This window comes from Pseudophryne corroboree, chromosome 7 (genome assembly GCF_028390025.1).
Source record: "Pseudophryne corroboree isolate aPseCor3 chromosome 7, aPseCor3.hap2, whole genome shotgun sequence".
Classification (NCBI taxonomy): domain Eukaryota; kingdom Metazoa; phylum Chordata; class Amphibia; order Anura; family Myobatrachidae; genus Pseudophryne; species Pseudophryne corroboree.
In genome coordinates this window covers 309,383,607-309,404,728 of record NC_086450.1, presented here as the reverse complement: position 1 = coordinate 309,404,728, position 21,122 = coordinate 309,383,607, and the positions used below count along the sequence as shown (strand labels likewise).

Sequence of the window (21,122 nt, the reverse complement as noted above, 5' to 3'; positions counted from 1 at the left end):
CTAGCTGGACAGATAATGCCACAGCCGGGGGTCACTTTTATATAGTGCCCTGTGGCCGTGGCATCAAAAATCCAACTAGTCACCCCTGGCCGGGGTACCCTGGGGGAGTGGGGACCCCTTCAATCAAGGGGTCGTCCCCCCCAGCCACCCAAGGGCCAGGGGTGAAGCCCGAGGCTGTCCCCCCCATCCAATTGACTGCGGATGGGGGGCTGATAGCCTTTTGTGAAAATGAAAAGATATTGTTTTTAGTAGCAGTACTACAAGGCCCAGCAAGCCTCCACCGCATGCTGGTACTTGGAGAACCACAAGTACCAGCATGCGGCGGAAAAACGGGCCCGCTGGTACCTGTAGTACTACTACTAAAAAAATACCCAAAAAAAGACAAGACACTTTCTGCTCAGCGGTGAGGTCACTTTCGGTCAACCACAGGGCAGAAAGTTCCCACCATTGGTTACAATGGAGCGCATAGGCGCTACATTGTAACACTGCCATGTGCTGCCTGTCAGTCAGTACAGGAGCACACAGCCGATCAGGAGGGTGCCACAACGTGGCGCTCCCTGATTGGCTGAAGAAACCCACTTAGACAGAAGTCAGAGTGGGTTTCTGGCAGTCGGGGAAAGGGGACCCATGTGAAAACATGGGTCCCCTTTCAGTGCGTGGCTCGGGTGTCCGTTTTTTTATTTTAATCAAGTACGTGGATTACAAATGGATTCGCCGAGGAGCCTGGGACCCTGGAGCTGGTGAAGAGGACCGACCTGCGTGGGGCCATAGGTAAGTATGTATGTATGTTTGTGTGGATGTATGTAATAAATCTTTACTTTCAAGGTGTGTGTGTCTTGTCTCTTTTTGGGTATTTTTTTAGTAGTAGTACTACTACAGGTACCAGCGGGCCCGTTTTTCCTCCGCATGCTGGTACTTGTGGTTCTCCAAGTACCAGCATGCGGGGGAGGCTTGCTGGGCCTTGTAGTACTGCTACTAAAAACAATATCTTTTCATTTTCACAAAAGGCTATCAGCCCCCCATCCGCAGCCAATTGGATGGGGGGGACAGCCTCGGGCTTCACCCCTGGCCCTTGGGTGTCTGGGGGGGGACCCCTTGATTGAAGGGGTCCCCACTCCCCCAGGGTACCCCAGCCAGGGGTGACTAGTTGGATTTTTGATGCCACGGCCGCAGGGCACTATATAAAAGTGACCCCCGGCTGTGGCATTATCTGTCCAGCTAGTGGAGCCCGGTGCTGGTTTTAAAAATACGGGGGACCCCTACTCTTTTTGTCCCCCGTATTTTTGGAACCAGGACCAGGCGCAGAGCCCGATGCTGGTTGCTTAAATATGGGGGAACCCCTGTCATTTTTTTCCCCATATTTCTGCAACCAGGGTCGGCTCAAAGAGCCCGAGGCTGGTTATGCTTAGGAGGGGGGACCCCACGTATTTTTTATCTCCGTTTTACAGTGTTTATTTAAAAAAAAAAAATGAACCCCAGCACGGATCACACAGATCCGGCCGAGATTCATTTTGAAAAAGTCGGCAGTGTTTTGCTAATCACTGCCGTAAAAAAGGTAAAAAAAACACGAATGACATCGACATCGGAACAAATGAAAATGCAGAATACGACAGCTTAGTAAATTAGTCGTAATAAATTCAAAAAGTTGCAATTTTACACTTTCGATGTCATTCGTGATTGAACTTTGACCTTTTTTTCCGAAAATTACGAATGTTAGTAAATTTACCCCAATGTGTAGTAGAATACTTATAATACAGGCTTTTTTACCCACCAATAATTATGCAAGCTTATAGCCTTTAAAGATGAAAAGAGGTTTAAAGTTTATTTTATTTTTCTTTAAAGAAAAAGGTTTCTTTATAATTAAAAATGCATTGGAAATCATACTGAGCAGTGACATATCAAAGGGAAAATAAGGGTTCAAATTCTAATGACATAATAATGAAAGTCATATCCAAATTAGAAATCTTTACACAATTCCTGAAAAATATAAAAGCTTGACGAGTGAGCCCACCCTCATATCCTGCATTACACGTTGAAGTTGTAACCTGTTATTTAGGTAGACAATAGTTTTTACTTTTTATTTTTTTTCTGTTGTTTACAATTTTATCAAGTGGTAATTTCTGTATAAACATAATTAGACAATGTCCGAAAATGCTAACCTACCTGTACCCATGTGTACCCATGTGGTATGCAGCACCGGAAACACAATATTAGTGAGTGCTTTAAATTCATCTTAGACTGCCTCTGGTGAGAAGTGACTAACAAGTGACTAGCACAGTGGTTCCCAAACTGGGTGCCTCAGGACACTTGTAGGGGTGCCTTGCATTGGTGGTCCAGGACCAATTAAAATTATTTATGGTAAATGTAATAGGCAAAACCAGTGCTACACTGGTTTTGCCTATTACATTTACCATAAATAATTTATCTTGTCTCTTACTACACAATTGAACTTATGGATGACATATAAACACAATTTACTTCATTTAATATTTCTTTTTAAATTTCTCAATGAGAAGCATTTGGCCTGGAGGTGCCGTGAAAAAAATTCTGATGCTCTAGGGCACCATGATTCCAAAAAGTTTGGGAACCACTGGACTAGCAAGCGTCACTGTAAACTTATTTAATTCATGAGAGGCAAGCTCAGGGCAAGGGAGATCCATTCCAGGTCTCACTATTGTTTAGTGCAGGCATTACCAACCATGGTCCTCAAGGCACACTAACAGTGCAGGTTTTAGTGATATCCAGGCTGCAGCACAGATGGTTAAATCAAAATAACTGAGGTGCTAATTAAGTCACCTGTGCTCAAGCCTGGATATCACTAAAACCTGCACTGTTAGTGTGCCTTGAGGACTGTGGTTGGGAATGCCTGGTTTAGTGAGCTATTGCTAACTGGTGTGATCACTGCCAATATGGTTCCCTTGTTAAATTAAAAATATAAAAGCTGACAAAATGTAGCCCAAAATGTTTGTTTTTCAAGAGAGAACAGAATCTGATTGTTATGATATTATTTCATTTTTTTTTTTTTTTTTTGCAGAGCTGTTGTCATTAGTTTCTTTCAATTAAAGCTGCATCAAATAAGCTGGAAAGTCAGCCAGCCAGTGATTGACTGTTCATGTTTAGCAGTGGTGGTGCACACACAACATTGTGGCTACCATATTTTAATGATGTTTATAAACATATTTTGCAGAATATTTACAACAATAAAAAAAAGAATAGCACATAAAATAAATGTATATCTGAAGCCAATGTCATTTTCCTGGCCTAGACCCCTGTGTGTGCTACTAATACCTGACTTTAGCTTTGATCTCACAATCTGTCAGTGTCTCCTTTAAATAGACATTCCATACTTTCCCTTTAAATTGGAACACTTAAGAATTCCACAGGTTCTGTGGATGGCTGACTTCAAGCCTGAATTTTACCTGGTTGTAATCAGCCACAGAACCTGTGTAATTCATGAGTGATCGTTCCCCTTTTAATTTGATTGGTAGTGTTCATTGCTATGCTAATGTAAGTTTTGCATTGTGTCACTTAGCTGGGCATTGTTAGACATACAGTAGGTATGCAGGCAATGAGCTAATTAGAATTTAGCAGACGGATTGTTCTAACAGCTGAAGCTTGTGTGGGAGAGGTTTTGGGGAAATCTCAATTCCTTTGCTCACCGGGGAGTTGATTGTTCCAACTAGTAATCTGTTGGAGAAACACTGTGCCCTCTGCTTGTTGGAAAACCTGCTGCAATCAGTATTGTTATCTAGACAGCAGCTGAGCAGGCTCCAAATAACTTATTTGTGTCTTCATGCAAAGTATTTATGTGCCTGGCAGACTGCGGCTTATTGCAATTGTAGTCACCCAGCCTAGCTGTGGGAATGTTTCACACACTGCTCTAACAAATCATCAGAGTTCTTATTATAAAAATGCTGACAATATGCATGTTATATGATAATAGAAATATAGTGAGTATTATTGCAGTGCCAGAACTAAGTTTTGCGCTGGAACAGGCGGCTTTGCAGAGGTATGCTTATTGCTTATATTATCTATATGTTTTCATTTTATATGTAAATTTGCATTAATCAGAACTTAAAGTCATAGAGCTCACAATAAAATTTAACTTCAAGATGTTTAAAAAGGTTCGCTCTCCGTGAATGCTACAGGCCAGATGGAGAAGTATAAAATAACCTTGATTGATAACGTCAAATGTTATATGCACTATGGGGCTAATTCAGACCTGATAGCTGCCTTGCGTTTTCACACAGTGGGCAATCAGGTCTGAACTGTGCATGTGCCAGCGCCGCAGTGTGCCTGCGCATGCCAGAGATTGGCATCTCTGCCCAGCGATCGCCTCTGCCTGATTAACATGGATCTGTATCTGTACAAAGAGAAAAAGTATGACTCTTGTTTGGGCGCACTCTTATTAAATTTTCTTAAATGATGATCAGTAAGTGATAAGTCTACAGAGTAATGATGTCGTCTTTAGCTAGTACCCTTCTCCACACATAAAAAATCCAGAACAAGATACATTCAACATAAGTACTATGATTATACAGTGTGGGAAATATGAATGGAAAAAGGAGTTTTATAGTTTCAAAATGTATGTAAAATGTTCAGATCTTAATTATACCTGGATAAATGCATATAGGAAAAGTAGCTACATCTCAAGCTGCCTCCGTCTGCCAAAGATCTGTACAAACTTTGTTTGTATTAATGCGGCCCTAAGTGGGGTTAAATGCGCGAATGGGAGAACCCACACACCGTTTAACAATTCTAATAGTCTGCCACTATCATTGATAAATAAATCGTCACAATTAGAGAATGAAGAAGTAGTGGGATTGAGTATAAGTGGTGATACTGCTGTTGGCGTTTTTACTATAGGGAAGGAAAACTTCCTACTTCACCAGGTATTCCCTAGCAGTCGCCTGTCTAGGTACTGACCCAGCCCACCTTCGTTTAGCTTCCAAGATCGGACGAGATTGGGCGTGAACGTAGGGGTATGGTCGTAGGGAGAACTTTCCCCATATCACCAATGAGAGTGCACCGAAACGGAAGGATTGAATCCTTCTTCGGAGAGAGAATGAGTGTACAAAGTGTATTGTAGGATAGGGTAGGAAGGGGTAGACGGATAGGTGTGAATCTGCTGTCCACGTTAGACTGGAGAAACGTGTCCTTGAGGGAACACGTTCTCCAGAATCATGGATGAGAGTTCACAGAAGCTCCTAGACGTTAGAGGCTAGAGTATTTAATGGAACCAGTCACTGACAGGCGGCTGCTGTGCTGTCTGCCTATAGGGGGAGCTGCAGCGAAAGTGCGCAGCTCCTCTCAGGCAGAACATTGGGCTTTATGACAGAGCCTGGTGAGGCAGGCAGTAGCTGTCTCTACTATTATCAGCCACTCTGCACTGCAGCAGCCAGGTGAAAGAGGGGCCAGTAGTCTACATGATGTCCCAATTACTGTGAGTAGCATGTGGATGGGTGGAGGAGCTGTGATTTCTGTTAATGGTGTGTTTGTAAACTCTATGCATGTATGCTGTATGTGTATGTTTGGCATGTATGTGTGCATGTATAGTGTGTGTGTGTGTGTGTGTGTGTGTGTGTGTGTGTGTGTGTGTGTGTGTGTGTGTGTGCTGTGTACATGTATACTGTGTCTGTGTCTGTGTGCATGTATACTGTGTGTGTCTGTGTGCTGTGTGAAAAAGTAATGGTAAAGCTGAAGAAAATAATATTATTAGTGGCACCTGTAAAGAAAAAGTTTGTTAGATAAATGTTTACAGCCCTTTTAGGGTAATGTGGAAGGAGCCTATCACTGACCTGGTTTGGAAGTGTTGTGGACTCGGGGTTTCTTCCGGTGACCGGGAAGAGGAACCGCCACTGGGTCGCAGTAGAGATGGCCGAATGTAGGTTTTCCTCATGCAGGATTAGGACGGTAGGCAGAAGGCACGGGTGGACGCTTGAAGGTCTCTTGAAAGACAAGACTTGCAAAGGTGCTGATGAATTGGTAAAGAATACCATAAGCTCACTGAGAGCGATACTGAGGTGCTAGAGGCACTGAGGTGCTAGAGGCATTGAGGTGCTTGAAGGCGCTGAAGCGCTTGAAGGCGCTAAAGCGCTTGGAGATGCTGAGGTGCTTGGAGGCACGGAGGTGCTTGGAGGCACGGAGGCGCTGGAGGCACGGAGGCGCTGGAGGCACGGAGGTGCTTGGAGGCACAGAGGTGCTGGAGGCACAGAGGTACTGGAGGTTCGTCTGGAAGTGCTGACGCCACAGGGATACGGGAGCTCTGGAGATCACAACTACAGCAGCAGTAACGATGATACTCAAGCGTCGGAGCTCTGCCCGGCGTTTGAATTTGTACTTCCCACCAGCACCTGATTGGGGAAGCGCCGATGACGTCACCCATCTCCCAGTGGACGCCGGGCGCACCCGCGACTTCCACACTACGAGCGCCGGACGGAGCGCCGGGTGCCGGAGACCGCCAGAGAGGACGGCCGCCCGTAGAGACAGTACCCCCGGAGAGGCAAGTACGGCGGCCGCGACGGTGGCATGACAGTACCCCCTCCTCTAGGAGTGGCCCCTGGACACTTTCCTGGTTTCGTAGGGTGTCTAGAATGGAAAATCCGGATTAGTCGAGGAGCCGAAACCTCAGAAGCCTTTATCCAACTTCTCTTCTCAGGACCATACCCTTTCCATTCCACCAGATACTGCAGATTCTTGTGAAGGTAACGAGAGTCCAGAATAGTTTTGATCTCGAAGTCTGTTCATGTTTCAGTTTCCACTGAGGTGGGACTAGAGGACTTTGAATGAAAGCGATTAAGGACGAGAGGACGAAGAAGAGAAACATGGAAAGCATTTGGTATACGTAGGTGAGAAGGTAAACCCAATTTACAGACCACAGGATTCAGGACTTGTAGCACAGGGTAAGGACCGATGAATCTTGGAGCAAACTTCATAGTGGGCACCTTCAACCGGAGATTACGTGTGGACAGCCATACCCTATCACCAACCTTGTATTGAGGAGCGGCTCGCCATTTCTTATCTGCGAAGAACTTGTATCGGACTGAAACCTTGTTAAGACTAGCATGAATCTTACTCCAAATTTGTCTGTAGTGTAGTAGATTGGACGTTACAGCTGGAACCTCTTCTGTCGGAAGACTTGGTAATTCCGGAACTCGTGGGTGGAACCCATAGTTGACGAAGAACGGAGACTCACCAGTGGAAGAATGAAATGAATGGTTATGGGCAAACTCCGCCCAAGGCAACAACTCCACCCAGTTGTCCTGTGAAGGGGAGAGATAAAGGCGGAGGAAAGTCTCTAGATCTTGATTGACTCGTTCCGTTTGTCCATTCGTTTGGGGATGATAAGCAGACGAAAACTTAAGTTTAATCTGTAAGGCCGAGCAGAGAGCTTTCCAAAACCTTGCGGTGAACTGTACCCCTCGATCAGAGACTATTTCCTGAGGCAACCCATGCAATCGAAAATGTTCTCGGATGAATAATAGAGCTAGTTTAGGAGCTGTCGGCAGACCAGTCAATGGAACGAAGTGCACCATCTTCGAAAAACGGTCGACGATCACCCAGACAGTGTTGCAACCTTTGGAACAGGGCAAGTCAGTGATGAAGTCCATGGAAATGTGAGTCCAGGGTTTCATAGGAATGGGCAGAGGACGAAGCAACCCAGCAGGAGGCAGGCGAGGAGATTTAGGTTGTGTACACTGTGGACAAGAATTAATGTAATCCTGTACATCCTTCCTCATGGTGTCCCACCAGTAAGATCTTTGCAGAAACTTGTACATCTTCTGGGCGCCGGGATGACCGGAAAACTTGGAGATATGGGCCCACTGTAGTATTCTCAGCCGGAATTTAGCTGGTACGGACATTCTTCCGGGGGGAGGAGCTAGAGTAGTTGAGGCAGCAGAGACAGAAATTGGATTTAGAATTAAACTCTGCTCGAAAGAATCATCTTCGTCTGTGGAAGTTTGTGAACGGGACAGCGCATCCGCTTTAGTATTGAAAGTCCCGGCCCGGTACTTGATAACAAAAGAAAATAGAGTGAAGAAGAGTGCCCATCTAGCTTGGCGAGGATTCAAGCATTGTGCGGTTTTGATGTACAACAAATTTTTGTGATCAGTGTAAATGGTAATCACATGTTTGGCCCCTTTTAAGAGATATCTCCACTCTTCCAAGGCAGATTTAATTGCCAAAAGTTCCTGGTCTCCAATAGTGTAATTTCGTTCAGCCGGAGAGAATTTATGAGAGTGGAAGCCACACGGATGTAATTTCTTATCTGAGGAGTACTGAGAGAGAACGGCCCCAACTCTGACCGAAAATGCGTCAACTTCTAGGAAGAAAGGTTCTTCGAAATTTGGTTGTTGGAGTACTGGAGCGGACATGAAAGCTGATTTCAAGTGGGAAAAAGCCTCAATGGCTTCGGGAGGCCACAAACTCGGGTTAGAGCCCTTTCTCGTCAAGGCAGTAATGGGCGCAACAATGGTGGAGAAACCCCTAACGAATTTCCTGTAGTAATTCGCAAAGCCCAGGAATCTTTGTATTGCTTTCAAAGAGAGAGGCTGAGTCCAGTCACGAATGGCAGAGAGCTTCTCCGGATCCATGCGAAGCTCCATCCCCGAGATGATATAACCGAGGAACGGAACCAATGTCACTTCGAAGGTACACTTGGAGAACTTAGCTTAAAGACAATTCCTTCGTTAACGGTGGAGCACCTTTTTGACCTGAGTCCTGTGTTCAACAAGATCTTTGGAAAAAATCAGTATGTCGTCTAAATATACCACAACACTTAGATATAACATGTCTCGGAAGATTTCGTTGACGAATCCCTGGAAGACGGCAGGAGCGTTATTAAGGCCAAACGGCATCACCAGGTATTCGTAATGCCCATCCCGGGTATTGAAGGCGATCTTCCATTCATCCCCTTCTCAGATGCGTATTAGATTGTAAGCTCCCCTCAAATCGAGCTTGGAGAAAACGCGGGCGCCACGAACCTTATCAAATAACTCTGTGATTAGTGGCAAGGGGTATTTATTCTTGATGGTGATATCGTTTAAGCCGCGGTAGTCGATACATGGTCTCAACCCCCCGTCCTTCTTCACGAAAAAGAAGCCTGCTCCAGCAGGGGAGGAAGAGGGGCGAATGAATCCCTTGAGCAGATTGGACTTAATATAGTCCGACATAGCTTGAGTCTCGGGAAGTGACAAAGGATATGTGCGGCCACGGGGCAGCATCTTCCCTGGGATAAGGTCAATAGGGCAGTCCCAAGGCCTATGAGGAGGTAACTGTTCAGCCGCCTGTTCCGAAAACACATCCTTGAACCCCTGATACGCCTCCGGAATATGCTCTTCATCCGAATTAGAAGAGACACAGAGCGGACAAACGGGAGTGAGACAGTTAGCGTGACAAAAAGAACTCCAAGACAGAATTTGAGAAGACTTCCAGTCAATGTGGGGATTATGAATTTTGAGCCAAGGCATTCCGAGGACCAGATCATGATGCATTTCCGGAATCACCAAGAATTCCAGACATTCTTGATGTAGAGCCCCGACCTGCAGCTTAACTGGCTCCGTGAGCCACGTTATGAGACCCTTGGAAATTCTAGTACCATTGATAGCAGTCAACGAAATAGGCCGCTCGATAGGCCGTACCTTTAAATCCATGCTTTGGACACAGGAAGAAGAAACGAAGTTCCCCGCAGCTCCGGAATCCAACAGGGCCTCACAATACTTGGAGACTGACTTGGTGATTAAAGACACAGGAAGTAAACAATCCAAAATCGGAGAAGATTTAGTCGTGACCCCCAACTTGACTCCTCCAGAACAAGCTAGGCCTGCCCGTTTCCCGGACGAGATTTACAAAACTTGAGGAAATGATCTGTGGCTCCACAGTAAAGGCAAAGTTTTCCCTCACGACGACGCTGTCGTTCCTCCGGAGACAGTCGGGACCGGTTTGATTTGCATGGGTTCGTCCGAGCTGGGCACAGCCGCTGGCCTAGGAGGAGGATGCCGGAACCTGGAACGATCTGAACGACTACGTTCTCCTCCACGCTCCTGCATCCGAAGATCCACCTTGACGCAAAGGGAGATCAACTCTTCTAATGGATCCGGCAGAACCCTAGTGACCAACTCAACTTTCAGCCGGTCGGAGAGACCATTCCAGAAGGCAGCCCTCAGGGCGTCATTATTCCAGCGAAGTTCAGAGGCAATGGTCTGGAAATTAACCACGTACTGACCCACGGAGCGGGAGCCCTGACGAACACGGAGCAAGTCAGAAGAAGCAGTGGTCATCCTGCCGGGCTTGTCGAAGATTCTTCGAAAGGACGTAATGAAGTTGCTGTAGTTGGAAACCATGGGATCAGATCGTTCCCATAATGGAGACACCCAATCCAACGCTGACCCTTCAAGCAGGGAAATGATATACGCTACATTAGACCGATCCGTAGGGAAATTATGAGAGAGAAGCTCGAAGTGCACCTCGCATTGGTTTAGAAAACCACGGCAATTCTTTGGATTCCCATTATAGCGGGAAGGAGTAGGAAGCTGAAGGCGTGACCTGGTACCGGCCGGAGGTTGGACGTTACTGGAAACGGCAACTGGAGCAGTTACGGGAACTGAAACCGGAATTACGGAAGCTAAAGATGCTTGAATTTGATCCAATCGGCCGGACAATTCCTGGAGATATTGCATCACCTGGCCCTGTGTCGCCTCCTGAGTCTTAACTCGGGAAGCCAAACTTTGGATGGCGCTCGACTCTGTGTTCCGATCCCCCGGGTCCATGTGGCCTGAGTATACTATCACTGACCTGGTTTGGAAGTGTTGTGGACTCGGGGTTTCTTCCGGTGACCGGGAAGAGGAACCGCCACTGGGTCGGAGTAGAGATGGCCGAATGTAGGTTTTCCTCATGCAGGATTAGGACGGTAGGCAGAAGGCAAGGGTGGACGCTTGAAGGTCTCCTGAAAGACAAGACTTGCAAAGGTGCTGATGAATTGGTGAAGAATACCATAAGCTCACTGAGAGCGATACTGAGGTGCTAGAGGCACTGAGGTGCTAGAGGCATTGAGGTGCTAGAGGCATTGGGGTGCTTGAAGGCGCTAAAGCGCTTGGAGACGCTGAGGCGCTTGGAGGCACGGAGGTACTGGAGGCACGGAGGTGCTTGGAGGCACGGAGGTGCTTGGAGGCACGGAGGTGCTTGGAGGCACGGAGGTACTGGAGGTTCATCTGGAAGCGCTGACGCCACAGGGATACGGGAGCTCTGGAGATCACAACTACAGCAGCAGTAACGATGATACTCAGGCGCCGGAGCTCTGCCCGGCGTCTGAATTTGTACTTCCCGCCAGCACCTGATTGGGGAAGCGCCGATGACGTCACCCGTCCCCCAGTGGACGCCGGGCGCACCCGCGACTTCCACACTATGAGCGCCAGACGGAGCGCCGGGTGCCGGAGACCGCCAGAGAGGACGGCCGCCCGGAGAGCCAGTACCCCCGGAGAGGCAAGTACGGCGGCCGCGACGGCGGCATGACAGAGCCGGTATACCAGAGTTTGATAGTGGTTCAGGTTACCTGTCCCTACCTTACCCTCAGGGCCAGATTAACAATGGGGCAGATGGAGCTACAGCTACAGGCCTCCACATAAAAATAGGCCCATCATCATAGCAGTATGATGTTCACTAAGCACCAACTGGCTATAAATCATAACTATTATGATGGCATTTCTATCTTTCTCATGAAATTATGCAATTGTTTTATATTTTTACATATTTAGGGACACATCGGAGCTGATAGTGTAGGGTATGTACACGCCCACATGTCTCTGGCCACACCCACTGATTACACCTCCCCCATTTGTCAAAATAGGCCCTTGAATATTTTCAGCTCCAGGCCCATGAAGCCCTTAATCTGGCCCTGCTTACCCTAATGGGGACCTTTTCCTCCGCTGTCCGTTAATGCATTGTCTTCAGGTGCATCTAGCCGTGATCGGCAGTTGTTGATGATGTCACCTGCTGGTCCCGTGAATCTGCTCCATGTCGCGGCTTGGCAGTTGCCGGACGCCTTCCATGCTGCGTGTGTATGTTTGCTGTGTGCATGTATAGTCTGTGTGTGTGTGTGTGTGTGTGTGTGTGTGCTGTGTGCATGTACACTGTGTGTGTAAGTATGCTGTGTGCATGTATACTGTGTGTATGTATGTGTACTGTGTGCATGTATACTGGATGTATGTTTTGTGCTGTGTGCATGTACACTGTGTGTGCATCTATATTGTGTGTGTGTGTGTGTGTATGCTGTGTGCATGTACACCGTATGTATGTATGTATGTATGTATGTATGTATGTATGTATGCTGTGTGTGTTTGTAAGTATGCTAATGTATGTGTGTACGGCACTCCTTTGACATACAAAATGATACTCAGGTGCACTCTGTATTTTTATTTGAATCCAAGTAAAAAAGGCAGGGGCCTGTAGTCCCGACACGTTGGTATGCTGTGATCTTGCATCATTATTGTTTTTTTTATAAAATCCTAAAGGCCCCTGGCTTTTTTTACCAGGAAAATATATGTATGTATATTTACAGTTATAGTTACCCCAGTATGTATATTTACATACATGTACGGAAACCCCCCCATGAAAATTCTGCGTTTGCCACTGGACTGTGAGCGATAACGCAGGACTTGTTCTACACATGCACAGAACATGTCCTGTACATGCACAGACCTCAGAAATGTACACAAAGGATTGGGTTTACATACATCTTTGAAGCAGTTCCAAAGACTGGATTATCTCACATTTGCGCCTTGCTAGCCATGCTAGTCTAGAGTACAGACCTTTTTAAGTACTTAAAGGGTTACTACTTGTGATGTTAGTGTAATAGAATGCTTAATATTTGTAGACACTCCCTTACTAACATGTGTAAGCCTGAATCTTCAGTGATGGTCCCTGGGACCAGGGGGATGCTGGGAAGTGGGTTGTCCAGTGTGCAGTGTGCCTGGAGTTGGTGATGGAATAAACAGCACAGCAGTGAACTCACATGTCTCTGTGTCCTGATGACTGGATTTACAAACATATGAACAAAACACTACTGATTGCAAAATGTACACTGGGAAATGGCAACATGACGAATTCCATATAATTTTGACTGTATTATAGTTATGTGTAGTTATGGGTACTGCTATTTGTCTTGTCTGTGTTTTTTTTATTCTGTCAGAAATGATGCTAATGCTATTCTGATACAATCATAGGATTCCCTAGTGCAAATGTCCCATATGCATAAATAAACGCTTGCTCTGCAAGGAAAAAATAACATTTGCTTGCAGCAGTATGGTACATAGTTGTTTATATTCAATGTAATAACACACAGAGTATAGACAGAACTCTTTGAAGAGTTGTATCAAAACCTGGTCTAGTGGAAAAAAGAAATTAGAATTCTAGCGATGCTATTTCTGTGCAATGCAGCATTTCCTCTTACTGCAAATTACAAGTAGTGACTTCAGGCAATGCTATACAGCTCCTGATGCACTGAGAGGCCTAATTCTTTACAGTTGTATACTCTACATTATCTATCTTGAGATTTACGCAAAAAGAGATCTAAATTATGTCATGACAATAGGTCTCATTCCCTCTAATATGGAAAAGCGTATCTATTATTATTTAAATTAATATCAACATTTATATGTAAAGCACTTGCATATTCCTTAACACTTTGCAATTAGGAACAAACACAGTAATAATATAATACTTGGTATTAACAGGCAGTGGTGTCGAGAGAGGGGGGGAGAGGGTACAAATTACCCAGGCCCTGGTCTTATGGAGGGGCTCAGTGAGGCCCTGGGCCCCCTCCCCCTTACCTGGCAGCAGCAGCTTTTATCCTCAGCCCATCACAAGCTGCTGTGTGCTGGGCCGCAGTGTGGCCATGGAGGTGCTTTAAATACCATTTTTTTCAGTATTACTTTCTAAGGGTGCATGGTCACGCCTGCTGTGATTAGGCCATACATCCTGAAAAGAACCTGGGCCCGGCCAGGCTCTCTACTGCCCTGTTAAGAGACCGTAAGAGGTCACTGTTTGTGAGCTTAAAATCTGTTGAGATCCAAGGGGAAAAAGTGACACAGCAATGTTGGGAAGAGATGTATGTTGGTGCAGTTTGTTAATGGGGAGGCAATTACGTGACCGGCGGTCAGGAGACCGCCAGTCACAATACTGATGCCGGAATCCCGCCCCTTACAGTCCCAACAGTCGGCATGCTGACTAACAGGGACAATTTCCACTCGTGGGTGTCCACAACACCCATAGAGTGGAAATATAACCTGTGGCAGCTTGCCACTGAGCCCGCAGCATGGCAAACAACGCGAGCCCGCAGGGGGCTTCGTTCCGCTTGCCCCCCACACACACACACACACACCCCAACCAGCCATATAAAAGACGGGATTCCCGCATCGTAAGGTGACCAGCGGTCTCATTAACGCTGGTCACGCATACCAAACCCTGTTAATGGCCTTGTATGATACAGTAGTAGAGGCCGTGGGGTATTTATAATGGGTGCAGTGTGTGCAGTGGTCCCCCCGGGATCCAGGGAGGCCCACACTGCATACCCTGCATCCAATATTTTTAATACTTACCCTTTGGAGTCTCACGTTGGCAGCAGCAGTGCTGCAGGAATCACCAGGAAAATGGTGTGGTGGCCATTTAGCCGGCATTTGGTGCATGCGCAGTAAGAAAGTGGCCGCCACACCATTTTTCCGGAGACTTGCGCATGCATCTTAGACTCTGGAACAGTGCTGCCAGGGACATGCGGTGAGGTAAATGGTTCAGGAGGCACTGCCAAGTACCAGAGCCATATTTACACACAATGGGGTAAATTTACTAAGCTCCCGATTTTGACCGAGATGCCGTTTTTTCATCAAAGTGTCATCTCGGTAATTTACTAAACACTAATCACGGCAGAGATGAGGGCATTCGTAATTTTTTGCAAGTCCAAGTAAAAAATTACGAATGAATACACCATCGGTCAAAACGCGGCTGTTTAAGTATGAATCTCGGTCATTTACTAAGAAGTGCAAAGCAAAAAAAAAACAAACACTGCCGTGAAAAATTACAACTCGTAAAAAAGTGCTAAAAAAAAACAGACCTTATTTTTTTTCCCGTGATTAGATAGGCATGCACGGATCCGTGCATGTATATCAGTGGGAAGGGGTGGGAAAGTGCTTATTTTTTCAAAAAAAATTGCGTGGGGTCCCCCCTCCTAAGCATAACCAGCCTCGGGCTCTTTGAGCCGATCCTGGTTGCAAAAATATGGGGGGAAAAATGACAGGGGTTCCCCCATATTTAAGCAACCAGCATCGGGCTCTGCGCCTGGTCCTGGTCCCAAAAATACGGGGGACAAAAAGAGTAGGGGTCCCCCGTATTTTTAAAACCAGCACCGGGCTCCACTAGCTGGACAGATAATGCCACAGCCGGGGGTCACTTTTATATAGTGCCCTGCGGCCGTGGCATCAAAAATCCAACTAGTCACTCCTGGCCGGGGTACCCTGGGGGAGTGGGGACCCCTTCAATCAAGGGGTCCCCCCCCCAGCCACCCAAGGGCCAGGGGTGAAGCCCGAGGCTGTCCCCCCCCCATCCAATGGGCTGCGGATGGGGGGGCTGATAGCCTTTGTTGTAAAAGAAAAGATATTGTTTTTAGTAGCAGTACTACAAGTCCCAGCAAGCCTCCCCCGCATGCTGGTACTTGGAGAACCACAAGTACCAGCATGCGGCGGAAAAACTGGCCCGCTGGTACCTGTAGTACTACTACTAAAAAAATACCCAAAAAAAGACAAGACACACACACCGTGAAAGTATAATTTTATTACATACATACACACATACATACATACATACTTACCTTAAGTTCCCACGCAGGTCGGTCCTCTTCTCCAGTAGAATCCAAGGGGTACCTGTTGAAGAAATTATACTCACGAGATCCAGGGGTCCAGGCTCCTCGGGAAATCCAGGGGTAATCCACGTACTTGAAAAAAATAACAAAACGGTGTCCCGACCACGAACTGAAAGGGGACCCAGGTGATCTGATTGGGAGAGACTGCATTGAGCCGGTTTTTGATCTCTTGGATACTGCAGATCCTGAGATTGATACAGCACCTGGAAAGATCGAGAGGATCCCTGGTATAAGTAATATGCTGTTTAGGGTGGACATTTCATGACACCCCACGGAATCCGGTACGCATTTTAACCCAGTCTTTTGTGGATTGCTGTATATGCATTTAAGTTCATTTTAACCAATTGTGGGAAATCTATAAATTTTAAAATTTCTTGAATAAAAACAATATTACACTATATTTTCCTCTTTCTTCTGTTTTTGGGTTCCATATGAAATTGGTTGCCCTTTTTTGGAGAAAAGCGAGATTAAGAGAACAAGAATTTGGCCATTTTGAAGTTGGAATCCACTCGTGGAAATTATATTTGGACTATATTGCCATAATACCCCAGCAAACTAAGGGGAGAGCGGGACATTGTGGATAATTTTTGATGTAATTTTATACCTGTTAATCCCGTTACCCATCTCGGTTACCAAGAGGGTGCGCAGGGTGGTCCACATTTGTTGTTATTTGTCTTGAACGTATTTTGGTGAGTGGGATCACCGGGACCACCATTGCTGCACTTTTGAGTTGGGGCGCTGTTTTTAACAAACTTGTATTGAAAGGGGACCCATGTTTGCACATGGGTCACCTTTCCACGAATGCCAGAAACCCACTTTGACTTCTGTCTAAGTGGGTTTCTTCAGCCAATCAGGGAGTGCCACGTTGTAGCACTCTCCTGATCGGCTGTGTGCTCCTGTACTGAGTGACAGGCGGCACACGGCAGTGTTACAATGTAGCGCCTATGCGCTCCATTGTAACCAATGCTGGGAACTTTCTGCCCTGCGGTTGACCTAAAGTGACGTCACCGCTGAGCAGAAAGTTCCCAGCATTGGTTACAATGGAGCGCATAGGCGCTACATTGTAACACTGCCGTGTGCCGCCTGTCACTCAGTACAGGAGCACACAGCCGATCAGGAGAGTGCTACAACGTGGCACTCCCTGATTGGCTGAAGAAACCCACTTAGACATCAGTCAGAGTGGGTTTCTGGCAGTCGGGAAAAGGGGATCCATGTGCAAACATGGGTCCCCTTTTAGTGCGTGGCTCGGGTGTCCGTTTTGTTATTTTTTTCAAGTACGTGGATTACACCTGGATTCCCCGAGGACCCTGGACCCCTGGATCTCGTGAGTATAATTTCTTCAACAGGTACCCCTTGGATTCTACTGGAGAAGAGGACCGACCTGCGTGGGAACATAAGGTAAGTATGTATGTATGTGTGTATGTATGTAATAAAATTATACTTTCACGGTGTGTGTGTCTTGTGTTTTTTTGGGTATTTTTTTAGTAGTAGTACTACAGGTACCAGCGGGCCCGTTTTTCCGCCGCATGCTGGTACTTGTGGTTCTCCAAGTACCAGCATGCGGGGGAGGCTTGCTGGGACTTGTAGTACTGCTACTAAAAACAATATCTTTTCTTTTACAACAAAGGCTATCAGCCCCCCCATCCGCAGCCCATTGGATGGGGGGGGGACAGCCTCGGGCTTCACCCCTGGCCCTTGGGTGGCTGGGGGGGGGGACCCCTTGATTGAAGGGGTCCCCACTCCCCCAGGGTACCCCGGCCAGGGGTGACTAGTTGGATTTTTGATGCCACGGCCGCAGGGCACTATATCAAAGTGACCCCCGGCTGTGGCATTATCTGTCCAGCTAGTGGAGCCCGGTGCTGGTTTTAAAAATACGGGGGACCCCTACTCTTTTTGTCCCCCGTATTTTTGGAACCAGGACCAGGCGCAGAGCCCGATGCTGGTTGCTTAAATATGGGGGAACCCCTGTCATTTTTTTTACCATATTTCTGCAACCAGGATCGGCTCAAAGAGCCCGAGGCTGGTTATGCTTAGGAGGGGGGACCCCACGCAATTTTTTTTAAAATATTTGACAGTGTTTAATTTAAAAAAAACAAAAAAAATGAACCCCAGCACGGATCACACAGATCCGGCCGAGATTCATTGTAAAAAAGTCGGCAGTGTTTTGCTAATCACTGCCGTAAAAATAGAAAAAAAACCACGAATGACATCGACATCGGAACAAAAGAAAAACCCGAATACGACAGCTTAGTAAATTAGTCGTAATCAATTCAAAAAGTTGCAGTTTTACACTTTCGATGTCATTCGTGATTGAACTTTGACCTGAAACGGGAAAATACGAATCTTAGTAAATTTACCCCAATGTATGAGCCAAAGGGTACATGTGGACATTATATAAGGTGCAGCAGTATATACTGCTGGAAATTTGGGGAGTTTTGATCAGAGATGTTTGGAAAAGGTAGACAGGGGAGACACTGCCTCAACTCTCATAGACTTTTTACTCCAGAGTTTTGACTATAAAAATTACTAGAATAATACAAAGAAGATATATGTAATATGTTCTTTGTATTTTTCATATACTTTATACAAAAAAAACTCTGGCATACACGTAAGTATGGCAGGAAAGGCTCTACCTCACCTACCTCACCTCATCACATGTCATTGATGCTAGGGTACCTAGTGACCCTAGTGCCCAGAGTCTACAGCACTGCCGACAAGAGAGGAGAGGGCCCAGACAGTTCCTGCACACAGGCCTCCTCCTCTCTTGAAGACTTGATTAAGTACAGTGAGTGTAGTGACTGACAAAGCAGAGTAACTGTAGCAGAATATTGTAAACAACAATTACTGTAGCTGCTGCATTCAAATAGATTCGAAGGGAAGACCAGTAAGGAAGGAATTGCAATTGTCAATATGTTAAGAAACAAGTGGATGAAACAGGATGCGGTTATGTGACCAATACCGATGCTGGGATCCCACGCGATGAATAGCCCGCCTGTCAGCATGCCAACCAACAGGGACTATTTCCACTCATGGGTGTCCACGATAGAGATGTGCGGCGGGCACTTTTCGTATTTTGTGTTTTGGTTCTGGTTCCATGCTTGTGTTTTGGATCTGGATTGGTTTTGCCAAAACCACCCTTTCGAATTTTGGTTTTGGTTTTGGATCTGGGTGATTATTAAAAAAAACATAAAAACAGCTAAAATCACACAATTTTGGGGGTAATTTCTAGGGATGAGCGGGTTCGGTTCCTCGGAATCCGAACCCGCCCAAACTTCATGTTTTTTTACACGGGGCCAAGCGACTCGGATCTTCCCGCCTTGCTCGGTTAACCCGAGCGCGCCCGAACGTCATCATCCCGCTGTCGGATTCTCGCGAGGCTCGGATTCTATCGCGAGACTCGGATTCTATATAAGGAGCCGCGCGTCGCCGCCATTTTCACACGTGCATTGAGATTCATAGGGAGAGGACGTGGCTGGCGTCCTCTCCGTCTATAGAGAAGAGAGTGAGACAGTAGAGAGAGACACAGTAGTAATTTTGGGGAGCATTAGGAGGAGTACTAGTTACTTGCTGAAGTGATAGATAGTGTGACTGTATATATCTGACTTGTGGGGGAGACACTGACAGTGGGGAGCAGTTAGAGTCTGAGAGCAGGACTCAGGAGTACATATAACGTACAGTGCACACTTTTGCTGCCAGAGTGCCACACTGCCATTGTGACCACACTGACCACCAGTATAATATATATTGTGATTGTCTGCTTAGGAGTACTACTTGCAAGTTGCTGATAGTGTGACCAGTGACCTGACCACCAGTTTAATATATATATATATATATATAATTGTATATAATATATATATAATATTGTATACCACCTACCCGTGGTTTTTTTTTTTCTTTCTTCTTTATACATACTACTATAGTAGCTTACTGTAGCAGTCTGCGGTGCTGCTGAGCTGACTGTGTCCAGCAGGTCCGTCATCAGTCATTACATAATATATATACCTGTCCGGCTGCAGTACTAGTGATATTATATATATATATATATATTGATTTCATCTCATTATCATCCAGTCTATATTAGCAGCAGACACAGTACGGTAGTCCACGGCTGTAGCTACCTCTGTGTCGGCAGTCGCTCGTCCATCCATAATTGTATACCACCTACCCGTGGTTTTTTTTTTTTTCTTTCTTCTTTATACATACTACTATAGTAGCTTACTGTAGCAGTCTGCGGTGCTGCTGAGCTGACAGTGTCCAGCAGGTCCGTCATCAGTCATTACATAATAAATATATATACCTGTCCGGCTGCAGTACTAGTGATATTATATATATATATATATATATATTGATTTAATCTCATTATCATCCAGTCTATATTAGCAGCAGACACAGTATGGTAGTCCACGGCTGTAGCTACCTCTGTGTCGGCAGTCGCTCGTCCATCCATAATTGTATACCACCTACCCGTGGTTTTTTTTTTTTTCTTTCTTCTTTATACATACTACTATAGTAGCTTACTGTAGCAGTCTGCGGTGCTGCTGAGCTGACTGTGTCCAGCAGGTCCGTCATCAGTCATTACATAATAAATATATATACCTGTCCGGCTGCAGTACTAGTGATATTATATATATATATTGATTTCATCTCATTATCATCCAGTCTATATTAGCAGCAGACACAGTACGGTAGTCCACGGCTGTAGCTACCTCTGTGTCGGCAGTCGCTCGTCCATCCATAATTGTATACCACCTACCCGTGTTTTTTTTTTTTTTTTTTCTTCTTTATACATACTACTATAGTAGCTTACTGTAGCAGTCTGCGGTGCTGCTGAGCTGACAGTGTCCAGCAGGTCCGTCATCAGTCATTACAAAATAAATATATATACCTGTCCGGCTGCAGTACTAGTGATATTATATATATATATATATATTGATTTCATCTCATTATCATCCAGTCTATATTAACAGCAGACACAGTACGGTAGTCCACGGCTGTAGCTACCTCTGTGTCGGCAGTCGCTCGTCCATCCATAATTGTATACCACCTACCCATGGTTTTTTTTTTTCTTTCTTCTTTATACATACTACTATAGTAGCTTACTGTAGCAGTCTGCGGTGCTGCTGAGCTGACAGTGTCCAGCAGGTCCGTCATCAGTCATTACATAATAAATATATATACCTGTCCGGCTGCAGTACTAGTGATATTATATATATAT

The 21,122-nt window shown here is 45.8% G+C and overlaps 1 pseudogene; it reads right to left on the bottom strand.

Annotated features, from left to right (window-relative positions):
- Positions 1–4,877: 4,877 nt before the first annotated feature.
- Positions 4,878–4,996, bottom strand: LOC134946221 (5S ribosomal RNA; annotated as a pseudogene).
- Positions 4,997–21,122: the final 16,126 nt, after the last annotated feature.